At 46.3% G+C, this 15,298-nt stretch overlaps 2 pseudogenes; both read right to left on the reverse strand.

Moving 5' to 3' along the window:
• Nucleotides 1-8,078: 8,078 nt before the first annotated feature.
• LOC117191620 lies at nt 8,079-10,840 on the reverse strand (annotated as a pseudogene).
• A 1,912-nt stretch (nt 10,841-12,752) lies between these two features.
• On the reverse strand, nt 12,753-14,250 carry LOC117189998 (annotated as a pseudogene).
• Between the last annotated feature and the right edge of the window lie 1,048 nt (nt 14,251-15,298).

Below are 15,298 nucleotides of genomic sequence, written 5' to 3' on the forward strand. Positions count from 1 at the left end.
GATACTCCTCCTGGTTGGCATTGCATTGGTTGTCTGCGTTTCCGCTGACGTTCTGGTGGTACTCCGCGAACTGTTGCTCGAACTGGTTCTCGTCTCCGTCCCGCAGCGTGCGGAGGAGTCGCTCGCAGTCGATCAGTCGGCAGTTCCGGATACTGATCCCTCAGCATCTGGCGTACCTGCCCGTTCCGATAGCTGTCAATGTCCAACTGTGGTTGTTTCAGGAAAAGTCGGATCAGCTCCAGCTTAGTGCCTGCCTCAATCTTTCTATTCTTCAGCACATGGTGGAGGGGCGTGAACTCGCCCTGATCCACCAAATTCGGAGAGGCTCCGTACTCGAGCAGCAGCTGAATGCAGGAGCCCACCTGAGAGGCATTCGATCGTCCTGGCGATTGGCCTGGGCACCGCTGTCCAGGGCAGTGTGGAATTCCCGTATGGGAATCAGGAAACATCGTCTTCTCTTTTGTAGGTAGCTCTTCGGCTAATGTTGCTTTAGTATGCAAACAAATTGAGGATAGTAAATGACGCCCCTGGGGTCAAAATTTGTCGTTGATAAGATAAACAGATTCGCACAATCACCTTCCTTAATTGGCCCTTTATTTGATATTTTCTTGTCTCCCATCTTAACCTCTTCCCCATTCTGGTATTTGTTTTTCCACCTGAGTACGAGTATTTGCCCAAGCAATTGACAAATAACTTCATTGTTTGTCCAAGCTGAAGCTCGACCCAAAGTCTTACTAAGACATCGGTTGACAGAATGGCGTAATATCACAATAATTAACAGAAAACTTAACAGCAAACGATTTCAAAAGTGAGCAACTCCTCTCTCAGTCGCATCTGACCCTAGCAATTAAGAGCACTACTTTCAGAAATATTGATGTAGTCAAGGTAATCTATACTTATTGCGAAAAGCTTCGGAAAACACAAATTGCCCTTAAACTCTTAAACAATTGCTTCATATACGGAAACCAGTCGAAATCACAGAGTATACGGAGTCTTGAGTGGAATTTTATTCCCCCTTCTCTTGGAGCTCACATATGTATATACTATAACACTGGTAAAAAAAAAAGTACTCGTATCACTCTGGAATTTGAGAATAAAGTGTGTCACAAAGGAAAGGGAGTCCAACGACATTATTACTAGTTTTAAAAGAAAAACGAGGTGGAACGTTGTGAGTTGCTGCGGACACCGCAACTCTACAGTTATACCCGATACTAAGTCAGTATGGCTCTCTCCGGCAGACGCCGCTAATATTGAACGACACGACAAAGAGTGCGTGCGAGAGAGACAGAAAATCAGTCTGAGCGTGACGTCGGGTGCTGCGTAGCCAGTGCAAATTGATTTGTTCCTTTTGGCTATAAAAATTATCTGATCTAAACCAGATTCAGCAATCTGATAGATATGGTCGTTATCTATGATTCTGCGTTTTTAGTTTTCTCGAATGTGCAATATTGTGGATGCAACAGATTTTCGTCCTTTGTGGGGGCGGAAGGGGGTGGGGCGAAATTCTGAGATATACGTTTTATAGTGAGATCTAACAGAAGTGCGGATAGCCTTAATAGTCTCTGAGATTTGTGGATGCCACAGATTTTCGTCCTTTGCGGGGGCGGAAGGGGGTGTGGCGAAATTTTGCCACAAAACGGTCAAGGTCCGATATCACAGGAGTGTGGATACCAAATTTGGTTGCTCAAGCTCTTATGGGTTCTGAGATCCTTGAACTCATATTTTGCAATTGGCAAAACCGACCATGAAACCTGTGTGTTAGAGAGAGACAGAGCGAGAAAGAATGAAATTGTTTTCTTGATTCTGGCTATAATAATTATACGATTTGGTTCAGATTTTGCACTCTAGAACATATAGTCATCCTCTACGATTCTGCGTTTCTGGTTTTCTCGTATCTTTAAAAATGTGGATGCCACAGATTTTCGTCCTTTGTGGGGGCGGAAGTGGGCGGGGCGAAGTTTTGAAATATTTTTGTAGCAGTGACATATCACAGAAGTCTGGATCCAAAACATCGTTGCTCTAGCTCTTATAGTCTTTGAGCACTAGGCGCTGAAGGGGACGGACGGACGGACGGACGGACGGACGGACGGACGGACGGACGGACGGACGGACGGACAGACGGACAGACAGACAGGGCTCAATCGACTCGGCTATTGATGCTGATCAAGAATATATATACTTTATGGGGTCGGAAACGATTCCTTCTGGACGTTACACACATCCACTTTTACCACAAATCTAATATACCCCAATACTCATTTTGAGTATCGGGTATAATAATAATGAGATTATCTTCATTCGCGATTCGAAAACTGTTTCGACTTCTCATTTTTTCTTTGAGTGAATTTATATTTATAAACCTTTCAGCCCTGTTCTTCTTTCTTTCTGTGGGAACATCTGGAATTTGGAGACTGAGAGAGCTGGAGCCTAGGAAATTGCCCAACAAAATTGGCTCTGAGTTGCACACCGAATCCTCTACTAAAGTTCTTTGTGTTGGTGCAGCTGCAAAAGTGAAATCAGCAAATGACAACACTTCGGAAAGTGTAAGTAGAAGGGGGACAGACGTGATTAATGTAAAGTTTTTAACGCGATAAACTGAATATGTATATGTCCAGCTGCACAGGATCAGCCGCGTTTCTCCGATCGTCTGTCAATAATTTATACTATATACGTACTGTCTTACACTGCTATAACATTCTCACATGATATTTTACCATACCCTTCCCGAATACGTGATGTGATCAGATCGAGAGACCCTCTAGCTGCGTGGGAGGAGGAGAGCAGAGTAAACACTAAACTAAATTGCTTGTCCATAAAGTCTGTTTTTTGGCAAACTGTGCTTGGATTGTTTATCCAATTTATTGCATAATAATACCCGATACTCAAAATGAGTATTGGGGTATATTAGATTTGTGGTAAAAGTGGATGTGTGTAACATCCAGAAGGAATCGTTTCCGAATAATATCTATCAGATTGCTGAATATGGATCAGATCGGATAATTTTTGTAGCCAAAAAGAACAAATCTATTTGCAGTGACTACGCAGCGCCCGATGTCACGCTCAGACTGATTTTCTGTCTCTTTCGTACGCACTCTTGGTCGGAGAGCCATACTGACTAAGTATCGGGTATAAATGTAGAGTTGCGGTCTCCGCAGCAACTCACAACGTTCCCCCTCGTTTATATTAAAAAGGCGATGGAAAAGCTATTGAAACTTTTAAAATCTTAATATTTGAGTATAAGGTAACTATAATTTGAATTCTCTGCAGCGGAGTAAGGAAATAACAGAAATTTTAGCCAAGTTCAGAAAAGCTCTTCCCGTGATATAGTATCCCACAAAAATATCCTTAGTGTGGATAAATAAATTGTGCACCATAAAAACCCATATCATATGTACTAACAGGGTCCTTTAATAAGTATATTGTAACGTATACAACTCATGAATATTTGTACCGAAGAAACTATGGTTAAAAGATCTCTAAAGGTACATTGGGGTGACGAAAATAATAAGAAGTGCTAGCTCTTTAATAGAATAAGTATGTACGTATTTTGAGGCTGCAGAATAGCTGGCAGACTTCATTTGGAAACAAAGAGGCCATTCCGAACTAGTTCGATGAGTCCCAGCTTTTGGGAGGACCAGTAAAGCAAACCCGTCATGATTAGCGTCTTGCAAATGCGATCCAGGACATACAGTGGGGAGCAAAAGTGAGTACATACTCATAATCACTGACTTCAGCCTCCCATAACAGGCAAACGAATAAAGCCAAAGAAACCAAATTTCTTCCCCATATAAATACTTGTATTCTTAACATATAAACAATAATTACAAGAACGAGTAAAAATTTTTCAAAAAATGAAAAGTAAACGAGGTGGAACGTTGTGAGTTGCTGCGGACACCGCAACTCTACAGTTATACCCGATACTAAGTCAGTATGGCTCTCCTGCGGCAGACGCCGCTAATATTGAACCACACGACAGAGAGTGCGTGCGAGAGAGACAGAAAATCAGTCTGAGCGTGACGTCGGGCGCTGCGTAGCCATTGAAAATTGATTTCTTGCTTTTGGCTACAAAAATGATCCGATCTGATCCAGATTCAGCAATCTGATAGATATGGTCATTATCTATGATTCTGCGTTTTTAGTTTTCTCGAATGTGCAATATTGTGGATGCAACAGATTTTCGTCCTTTGTTGGGGCGGAAGAGGGTGGGGCGAAATTCTGAGATAAACGTTTTATAGTGAGATCTAACAGAAGTGCGGATACCAAATTTGGTTACTCTAGCCTTAACAGTCTCTGAGATTTGTGGATGCCCCAGATTTTCGTCTTTTGCGGGGGCGGAAGGCGGTGTGGCGAAATTTGGACACGAAACGGTCAAGGTCCGATATCACAGGAGTGTGGATACCAAATTTGGTTGCTCTGGCTCTTATAGATCCTGAGATCCTTGAACTCATATTTTGCAATTGACAAAACCGACCATGAAACCTGTGTGTTAGAGAGAGACAGAGCGAGAAAGAATGAAATTGTTTTCTTGATTCTGGCTATAATCATTATACGATCTGGTTCAGATTTTGCACTGTAGAAGATATGGTCATCCTCACCGATTCTGCGTTTTTGGTTTTATCGTATCTTTAAAAATGTGGATGCCACAGATTTTCGTCCTTTGTGGGGGCGGAAGTGGGCGGGGCGAAGTTTTGAAATATTTTTGTAGCAGTGACATATCACAGAAGTCTGGATCCAAAACATCGTTGCTCTAGCTCTTATAGTCTTTGAGCACTAGGCGCTGAAGGGGACGGACGGACGGACGGACGGACAGACGGACAGACAGACAGGGCTCAATCGACTCGGCTATTGATGCTGATCAAGAATATATATACTTTATGGGGTCGGAAACGATTCCTTCTGGACGTTGCACACATCCACTTTTACCACAAATCTAATATACCCCAATACTCATTTTGAGTATCGGGTATAATAACCGATCCGTCTAGTATTTCAGGATTTCCTTTAGACTTACCTCTTCTCCACGAAACTGTTGTGGTAAGGCAGCAAAATCAACCCGTTTATGGCTATATCCACTGGAATAACCTCCGATCTCAGTTCGCCATTGCAGATCATGGATCGGATAACGCCCTTGCCGGCTCCTATGAGCACACCAGTGGGTCCACCAGTGGGTTCATGTTGTCCACCCAACCTGGCAGGGGCTCAGCCACAGCCGGCGTTACTGGTAGAACAGAAAATATTTCCAGTATTCGAAAGAATTCGGACCTTAAGATTATCGATAGAAGGGCAAGGAGAGCAAAACAACGTTGAATGGAGATAGATGTATGTACAACAACCTAGAATCATTATACCCGATACTCAAAATGAGTATTGGGGTATATTAGATTTGTGGTAAAAGTGGATGTGTGTAACGTCCAGAAGGAATCGTTTCCGAGCCCATAAAGTATATATATTCTTGATCAGCATCAATAGCCGAGTCGATTGAGCCCTGTCTGTCTGTCCGTCTGTCCGTCTGTCCGTCCGTCCGTCCGTCCGTCCGTCCCCTTCAGCGCCTAGTGCTCAAAGACTATAAGAGCTAGAGCAACGATGTTTTGGATCCAGACTTCTGTGATATGTCACTGCTACAAAAATATTTCAAAACTTCGCCCCGCCCACTTCCGCCCCCACAAAGGACGAAAATCTGTGGCATCCACATTTTTAAAGATACGATAAAACCAAAAACGCAGAATCGGTGAGGATGACCATATCTTCTACAGTGCAAAATCTGAACCAGATCGTATAATGATTATAGCCAGAATCAAGAAAACAATTTCATTCTTTCTCGCTCTGTCTCTCTCTAACACACAGGTTTCATGGTCGGTTTTGTCAATTGCAAAATATGAGTTCAAGGATCTCAGGATCTATAAGAGCCAGAGCAACCAAATTTGGTATCCACACTCCTGTGATATCGGACCTTGACCGTTTCGTGTCCAAATTTCGCCACACCGCCTTCCGCCCCCACAAAGGACGAAAATCTGTGGCATCCCCATTTTTAAAGATACGATAAAACCAAAAACGCAGAATCGTAGAGGATGACTATATGTTCTAGAGTGTAAAATCTCAACCAGATCGTATAATTATTATAGCCAGAATCAAGAAAACCATTTCATTCTTTCTCGCTCTGTCTCTCTCTAACACACAGGTTTCATGGTCGGTTTTGCCAATTGCAAAATATGAGTTCAAGGATCTCAGAACCTATAAGAGCCATAGCAACCAAATTAGGTATCCACACTCCTGTGATATCGGACCTTGACCGTTTCGTGTCCAAATTTCGCCACACCCCCTTCCGCCCCCGCAAAGGACGAAAATCTGGGGCTTCCACAAATCTCAGAGACTATTAAGGCTAGAGTAACCAAATTTGGTATCCGCACTTCTGCTAGATCTCACTATAAAACGTATATCTCAGAATTTCACCTATAAGAGCCATAGCAACCAAATTTGGTATCCACACTCCTGTGATATCGGACCTTGACCGTTTCGTGTCCAAATTTCGCCACACCCCCTTCCGCCCCCGCAAAGGAGGAAAATCTGGGGCATCCACAAATCTCAGAGACTATAAAGGCTAGAGTAACCAAATTTGGTATCCGCACTTCTACTAGATCTCACTATAAAACGTATATCTCAGAATTTCGCCTTACCCCCTTCCGACCCCACAAAGGACGAAAATCTGTTGCATCCACAATATTGCACATTCGAGAAAACTAAAAACTCAGAATCATAGATAATGACTATATCTATCAGATTGCTGAATCTGGATCAGATCGGATCATTTTTGTAGCCGAAAGCAAGATATCAATTTGCAGTGGATACGCAGCGCCCGACGTCACGCTCAGACTGATTTTCTGTCTCTCTCGCACGCACTCTTTGTCGTGTCGTTTAATATTAGCGGCGTCTGCCGGAAAAGAGCCATACTGACTAAGTATCGGGTATAAATGTAGAATTGCGGTGTCCGCAGCAACTCACAACGTTCCCCCTCGTTTTTTATACCCGATACTCAAAATCAGTATTGGGGTATATTAGATTTGTGGTAAAAGTGGATGTGTGTAACGTCCGAAAGGAATCGTTTCCGACCCCATAAAGTATATATATTCTTGATCAGCATCAATAGCCGAGTCGATTGAGCCCTGTCTTTCTGTCCGTCTGTCCGTCCGTCCGTCCGTCCGTCCGTCCCCTTCAGCGCCTAGTGCTCAAAGACTATAAGAGCTAGAGCAACGATGTTTTGGATCCAGACTTCTGTGATATGTCACTGCTACAAAAATATTTCAAAACTTTGCCCCGCCCACATCCGCCCCCACAAACGACGAAAATCTGTGGCATCCCCATTTTTAAAGATACGATAAAACCAAAAACGCAGAATCGTAGAGGATGACTATATGTTCTAGAGTGTAAAATCTGAACCAGATCGTATAATTATTATAGCCAGAATCAAGAAAACAATTTCATTCTTTCTCGCTCTGTCTCTCTCTAACACACAGGTTTCATAGTCGGTTTTGCCAATTGCAAAATATGAGTTCAAGGATCTCAGAACCTATAAGAGCCAGAGCAACCAAATTTGGTATCCACACTCCTGTGATATCGGACCTTGACCGTTTTGTGTCAAAATTTCGCCACACCCCCTTTCGCCCCCGCAAAGGACGAAAATCTGTGGCATCCACAAATCTCAGAGACTATTAAGGCTAGAGTAACCAAATTTGGTATCCGCACTTCTGTTAGATCTCACTATAAAACGTTTATCTCAAAATTTCGCCCCACCCTCTTCCGCCCCCACAAAAGACGAAAATCTGTTGCATCCACAATATTGCACATTCGAGAAAACTAAAAACGCAGAATCATAGATAATGACCATATCTATCAGATTGCTGAATCTCGATCTGATCGGATCGTTTTTGTAGCCAAAAGGAACAAATCAATTTGCAGTGGCTACGCAGCCCGCGACGTCACGTTCAGACTGATTTTCTGTCTCTCTCGCACGCACTCTTTGTCTTGTCGTTCAATATTAGCGGCGTCTGCCGGAGAGAGCCATACTGACTTAGTATCGGGTATAACTGTACAGTTGCGGTGTCCGCAGCAACTCACAACGTTCCACCTCGTTTTATTTGGAATCATAACCTCGAATATGCGTAACTATGACTAAGATTTTTGACTAAGTAAATGCCTGTGACCACCAAACCAATGAGTATCCAGAATCCTTGGTCTCAAAACAGAGCCAGCACCCCTGTCCACTTGAGGACATAGTAAAGGAACAGGCCCACAATGAGGGTCTTGCACACGACATCCACTACATATTGACTGAGAAGGGAGAGAAAAGTCAGAGTTATATGGCGGTTACCGTCTGTGGAGGATCACTCACATTTTCATGTGCAGACGAGCAGAAGGTATGTCTTCCTTCTTCTCCTTCAGTATGAATTTACGAGCTCCGAGGGCACACTGCTCCATGTAGTCGTCTTCGGTCTCCTTGACGTTCATGTTCATGTTGAATCTGGCAAAGGAATGAAGATTAGCACCGAATTAGATTTGGAACCTTAGGTACTTACATCGCCTTGTCCTCCTCGTTGAGTTTGTTCCACAACGAGCAATATAATTCGGAGCGGAAGGACCAGGCAGTGAGGGTGAAGAACTGAAGTGCGCCCAGGCCCGTGGAGATTTTCTGCTGCACTCTCACCATGCTAAAGGAAGAACAGATTCAGTCAGTTGTTACAGAAGATGGCAAATACAACTACTTACAATCTCTTCTGGCCAAACAAGAGCAGAAGGAAGTCGAGGAAGTAGGCGGGCAGCCAGTGGAAGAGCGCCACATTAATATTGTGATAAAATCTGTTGGGGGTCCGGATACCAGAGGCCTGCGTTCAGGGGTATCTGCCTGTTGATGCGCTTGCTCAGCTCCACCATGGTGCCCATGGTCATCTTCCTGTGATCCGCATTGGTGATGTTGTAGACGGGCACCTGGGACGGGCGCTTGGCCTGCTTGTTGAACTCGTAGGGGATCACAATCAGGCCGTTGATGGCATAGTCGACGGGTATGATCTCTGCCTTGTACTCCTGATTGACCAGCTCGGATCGGATGACGCCATTGCCGCAGCCGATCATCAGACCGGTGGGTCCATTCATATTGTCCACCCAACCGGCAATTGGCTCATAGGCAGCGGGCGAGACTGGGGGAAGAGGCGAAGGAGTCCGATTAGAGGGCGAGTGGAGGATGGAGATTCCAAGTGATTGATTGACTCTACATACCACGAAAGCCCCGGATGATGGTCACCGAAGCCGTATTAAGTGTGTGAGTTTTTGTTTGTGTTTGTGGGTAAGTGTGAATGGATGCCATGAATGGATGAACGAATAATGAGTGGATGAATAGATATGTATAGTTCGTATGTATAATTGTGTGGACTGGGAAAGACTGTGTGGGGATCTGTGAGTCTGTTTTTGTGGGGATCGATCGTGTAGTTCGTTTTGTGTTGTTTGTGTTGTCTCTGGAGCGGATGGTCCTCAGCACTAGATCAACACTTGGACACTTGGAACACACACACACACACATATAACACATATGTATAATTTGTTGTATTTTTTTTTTTTTTTTTTATTTTTGTTTTATTTTACATGAGACATAAAAGATCACTTAAACTAGAAATGAAAACCAGATTCGAGGTTCGAGTACCTCGAAAGTAGTGCCCCAAAGCGAACCTAAGCAAAGATTGAGAATGATTTGATTGAGGAATGCGCGCAAATGAATTGGGAATTGTTCGGTACAAGTCCGAGCCAAAGTCGGAGTCGGAGGCCACCACCTTAGATGCCCAAGAGACGTGCCACCACACCGTAGGTCCAGTAGTAAAGGGAGCCCACGATGACCGTCTTGCACAAGCGGTCCAAGATGTACATGCTAAAATTGAAAGAGATCAGAGTTCTGTGGAACTAGATTCTAGGGTAGGTTTTTGGCCGACGGGCTCTCTTACAGCTTAAGCTGGAGCCGTGCACGGGGCAGGCTGTCGGGAGACTCCTTCATCAGATACTACCGCCCGCCCTGGACACACGACTCGATGTACATGGGCACAGTCTCAACGGGGTCCATGTCCATGTTGAAGCTTTTGAGTGTGAATCACATTTAGTCAACTTCAGCCAACACTTGTCAATCCGTACTCTTCCTGTACATACTTTTTCTTGTCCTCGTCGTTCATGATGTTCCAGAGGGACGAGTAGGCGTCCGATTTGAAGAACCAGGCCCTCATCGTAAAGAACTGCACCTCGAGACCCACAGCGATGCGGGTCTGGAGGCGGACCATACTAGGCGGAGGGAGAAACTGTCAGGCCAGGCTTGATTCGGTGACGTCTGCGGCTTCGGAGGAACTTACAATCTCTTCTGGCCAAGCAGGAGCAGCACAAAGTCGATGAAGTAAGCGGGCAACCAGTGGAAGAGAAGCACGTTGATGTTATGGTGCAGTTTGTTGGTGGTGATGCACCCGTCCGGATACCAGAGACCCGCCTCAAATGGGTAGCGGTAGCCAATATCTTTGCTCATCTCGATCACATCGCCCCACTGCATCTTTCGGTGGTCGGCGCACGTGATGTTGTAGACGGGCCCCTCCGCGGGCTTCTCCTTTAGCCCCGCGAACTGGTAGGGGATCACGCATAGCCCATTGATGGCATAGTCCACCGGTATCACCTCCGAGAGAAAGCGCGTGTCGATCAGCATGGAGCGGATGACGCCCTTGCCAGCGCCCACTATCAGGCCGGTTGGTCCGTTCAGATTGTCCACCCATCCGGGTACGGGCTCGTAGGCCGACGGCGACACTGATGCAGTGAACGGTGGTAATCAGTCTGGACTGGGATACGGGGATTCCGAGCAATTTGTATGCGTGCTGTGTTGTTTTATCGCTCAGAAAACAGGAGCCGAAGGCGGAGGCGGAGGCAGAGTCTTGGGCTGGGTCTTGAACTGAGCCAAAGGCATGGCTGTGGGATGGCAGCGTGATCACGCGGGGGGTAAGCGAGGCGGATTGTAGTTGTTGTTTGCATTGCATGCTCATTGAACTTTTTGGTCAATGACGACGGCGTTTGTGTGCTGTAGTTTTTGTTGTTTAAGCAATGTTTTATGCCATGCCATGTAATTTAACTTTTTCTTTTGTTTTTGGTTTTTGTTTAAGCGCTGTTGCTTGCTGTTGTTTCTGTATTTGTTGCCGTTTAGACACATTGGTATTTGTTGCTGATTTTGTTGTAGTTTTCTTACAGTGAAGCTTGTCAGCGATGGTGGAGGAGGCGTAAGCACATTAGGCAGCAAGTGGAGGACAGGAGCGGAACGAGGTTGGGTTGTTATAAAACAAACACATACACGAAAAGCCTAAAAAAACACTTGACCAATTAGCAGAAGGCAGCAAGAAGCAGCTTAGATGTAGCCCCTAAATAGCCCGACCAACCCTGGCCACTCCCTTTTCGCCCTCACCCTCACCCACCCCATCCATTCATCTGCTCGGACATTTATCACCATGGATCCGCTAAAAAGCTGTCATTTTCGACGAACTTTGCCATGTGGCCAGTTGATTAGCAATTGAAGACAATATTGACAATGTTTATGGGGTATCTGCCGAGCTAAGGCGGTCTTCAATGCCTTGAACCCAATCGGACATACTCACAGATGGAGACAGATTCTAGACAGGGGCGTAACAGCTTGGAATATACCAACAATCGCGGGCCAATAGCCGTTGATTACCTCGTTGTAAAGAGGGTACTCCGTAGAAAAAATTCCTATCGAAATGGGTCTTTCAACCAGTTAAAGTTGATCATAAACGTGATTGAAACGCGTTTCCGTAGATTAGTTGAACTTTGGCTTGTAGTTTTATAGTTTTTCCATACCTCAAATCGGAATATACAAATGTACGAGACATACATGCATGCATACATCTACATATATGTATATAAATCGATCTATGAATAAACTATTGTACGTTTTGTAACAGATCTAGCAGATAATGGTTTGATGCGTTTGATTAAAGAAAGTAGATTGAATGGGAACGCTGCCAGCATATATGTACTATGTGTGTGTGTGCCCAACTAACGCAGACAACTGCGTTCTAGAATGAAATATTAATTCATTGGATACGCACACACAGATCCCCCTTCATCGCTCTCTGTTTCCCTCGGAGGGTGGCAGGGTACTGGGTGTCTACGCTGCTCGGCGCTGGCCTGTATCTAATCGCGCCTGCCTTGCTGTGTACCCACTGTAGATGCATATGTACATACAGTTGTTAATCAATGTCCGTTGATTGTCGCATCGTTGCTTGGAAGGGGAATCCCTCTAATATTAAAGCTGGGATCCTATGCCAGAGCAGAACGCAATACTTTTCATATCCCACCTTGGGTTTCCTTAACCAATCCCATAACTTTCGACATTGACAATGAGGCTTCATCAGCATTCGTTCGCTCACAGTCATCATAATGATGATGATAATGATAATAATGTGCATGTGTGTGGTGTGTGACTCTCGTTTAGGACCTGAATGCAAATGCGGCCAATGAGTATGTGTTGTGAGTATATAACAGCCCATCCGATCCGATCAGGCGATTCATCAGTGAAGATTTTCTCTCCTTTCGCCCACGAGGGCGTGAAACTCAAGAAAAGCATGAAGAAAATTACGATTGAACCGGTGACTAGCTCATGGTCTTCCTCGAGCGAACCGACTGCCTTTGTTCAACTGGGACGATGAGGTCTGAGCGTGTCCATCTCGGCCAGTGAGAACTTGCTCGTAGCGGGTCAGCAGATTGGTGCGGACAATGGCGCCGTTTAGTTCCGCCTGGGCCTTGATGGCCTGTGGGAAAAGAGATGGGAGAAAACAGCTGGATAAAGCCGAGGAAGAAAAGGAAATATAAACCCACCTGAGTATCGCTGACAGCCAGACCATTCAGGAGATTGAACAGAACAATGGTCATGAAGAACACAAAGAGCAGGAAGATCAGGTAAGTGTAGACGCTGTCAAACTTTATGTCACCGTCATTAAATTCTCCCGTGAGCATCACAATCGTCTTGATGAGTGCCTCGATGGGCACGGAGAATGTGTTGAAGTGACCATCATCTTCTCCCTCCTTTGCTGGCTCTGGCGTGCTGTCCTTCGGAGAGGAGGAATCCACCTGGGGCTTGCCAAACAGTATGTAGAAGCACAGACTAAACGTAAGCACAAAGATCGAGTAGAGAGCAAAGCTCTTGATGAAGCTGCTGGAGACGGCGCGCAGCATGAGCATGTGCGTCGAAATTGAGAGTACTGGCAGGGAGCCAACCAGCAGGCAGAACTCCACGGACACCAGCAGAATGGTGAAGACGGCCAGTATGCGCTGCGTCTCCCTGTCGTAGCTGGCTTCCATGCAGGTTAGGATCGACAAGACAATGAGAGCCACCTCCATCAGGTTCGTGATGGACCTGAAGTACAGCAGCGGCGACATGGCAAGCTGTATGACCTCTCGGATCATGAGATACACAATCCCTATCCAAGAGAACTGGCCGAAGAGGGCAGTCAGGCCCGTGTGGTCGCTTTCGTGGAACTTAAGGAGCGTATGCGTGATAATGGAGGCAGTGAAGAGAGAGTAAAGTAGAAAGTTCAGATAGAAGATCACCGAGAGGCGGTGCCACTTGAGGAAGAGGAAACTTCAACTCGAGATTAGCGGGTGCTGCAGCAGGTAACGCAGCTCCTTGGAATCGGCGATGTATGCGATTGGAGTCATCTCGTCCTCCAATTGGTGAGGATGGCCAATGCTCCGCTTGTCCGACTGCCCGGGCTCTCGCTGGCGTCTCATCAGATTCTTGTAGTTGATGATGATCTCGAAACTCTGGTCACCGGGCTTCTCCCCGTTGGTTGTGATGCAGGAATCGAAGTGCTCCTCCAGCACTTTCGGGTCCATCTCCTGTATGGGAAGATCTCCGAACGCGCTTCTCGCCCCGATGTACGCTCCCTGCCGTAGAAGCTCCTGTGCCACCTTTGTGTTGCGATACTTGACCGCATAGGAGAGTGGCACCAGGCCAGCCTTGTCCGCCTCATTGATGTCCACACGATCGCTCTCGAGCAGCAGCTGGAAGCAGCGCTGGTGGTCACAGAAGTCGTCCAGCGGCTGCTCACCCAGGCGACTGATAACCGCGTTCAGCAGCTTGGAATGCGATGTCAGCCTCAGCTGCGGATGCTTCAACAGCTTCTCTAGCGCCCTGTGGTTGCCCCAGATTACGGCCAACTCCACGGGGCTGATGTCGCTCAATTTTGAATGATTAATGTTGATGCCCGTCTCGAGGATGGCCTCAAAGGCTCGCTGCTTGCCCCGCTTGATACTCTCCGCCAGCAGGGACTGATACTCCTCCTGGTTGGCATTGCATTGGTTGTCTGCGTTTCCGCTGACGTTCTGGTGGTACTCCGCGAACTGTTGCTCGAACTGGTTCTCGTCTCCGTCCCGCAGCGTGCGGAGGAGTCGCTCGCAGTCGATCAGTCGGCAGTTCCGGATACTGATCCCTCAGCATCTGGCGTACCTGCCCGTTCCGATAGCTGTCAATGTCCAACTGTGGTTGTTTCAGGAAAAGTCGGATCAGCTCCAGCTTAGTGCCTGCCTCAATCTTTCTATTCTTCAGCACATGGTGGAGGGGCGTGAACTCGCCCTGATCCATCAAATTCGGAGAGGCTCCGTACTCGAGCAGCAGCTGAATGCAGGAGCCCACCTGAGAGGCATTCGATCGTCCTGGCGATTGGCCTGGGCACCGCTGTCCAGGGCAGTGTGGAATTCCCGTATGTCCCGATTAGCGAGGGCTGCGCTCAACTGGCCCTGCGGATCGATGAAACCGCAGTTGTTAGAGCTCATTCTGCTGTCTGCAAAGAGTCAAGTGAGAATGGGGAGGATGAGCTATGTCTATGTGGGCTTTCGTTAATCTTATCCAACCCACGCTGCGTATGAGTAACTTCTAATGCCGTTTCGATGAAATGGAGGGAGGTCTGACCCAACAGACGGTTTCTGTACAGACCTTGAAATGGCCGAAACAAAAGCATGAGAGTGGACCGACCCCCGCAACAAACGGTATTTGACAACGCTTCATGCTACGATGATTTTCACACAAATGACTGTCTGTCCATGGAGCTGGCCAGCAGCTGGAGGCAGAGCCACAGTCAGAGTCACAGTCACAGCCACATCCGCAGCCGAAAGCTACCCCACAGGTTTCTCGAAAAATAAAAACCAAATCTTCGTTTTGGCGGCACTTAAAGAAAGCGTCTTTAAGTGGTTTTTGTGGTACCCGAACTACAGACTTAATTTG

This window comes from Drosophila miranda (assembly GCF_003369915.1).
Source record: "Drosophila miranda strain MSH22 chromosome Y unlocalized genomic scaffold, D.miranda_PacBio2.1 Contig_Y1_pilon, whole genome shotgun sequence".
Taxonomy (NCBI): Eukaryota; Metazoa; Arthropoda; class Insecta; order Diptera; family Drosophilidae; genus Drosophila; species Drosophila miranda.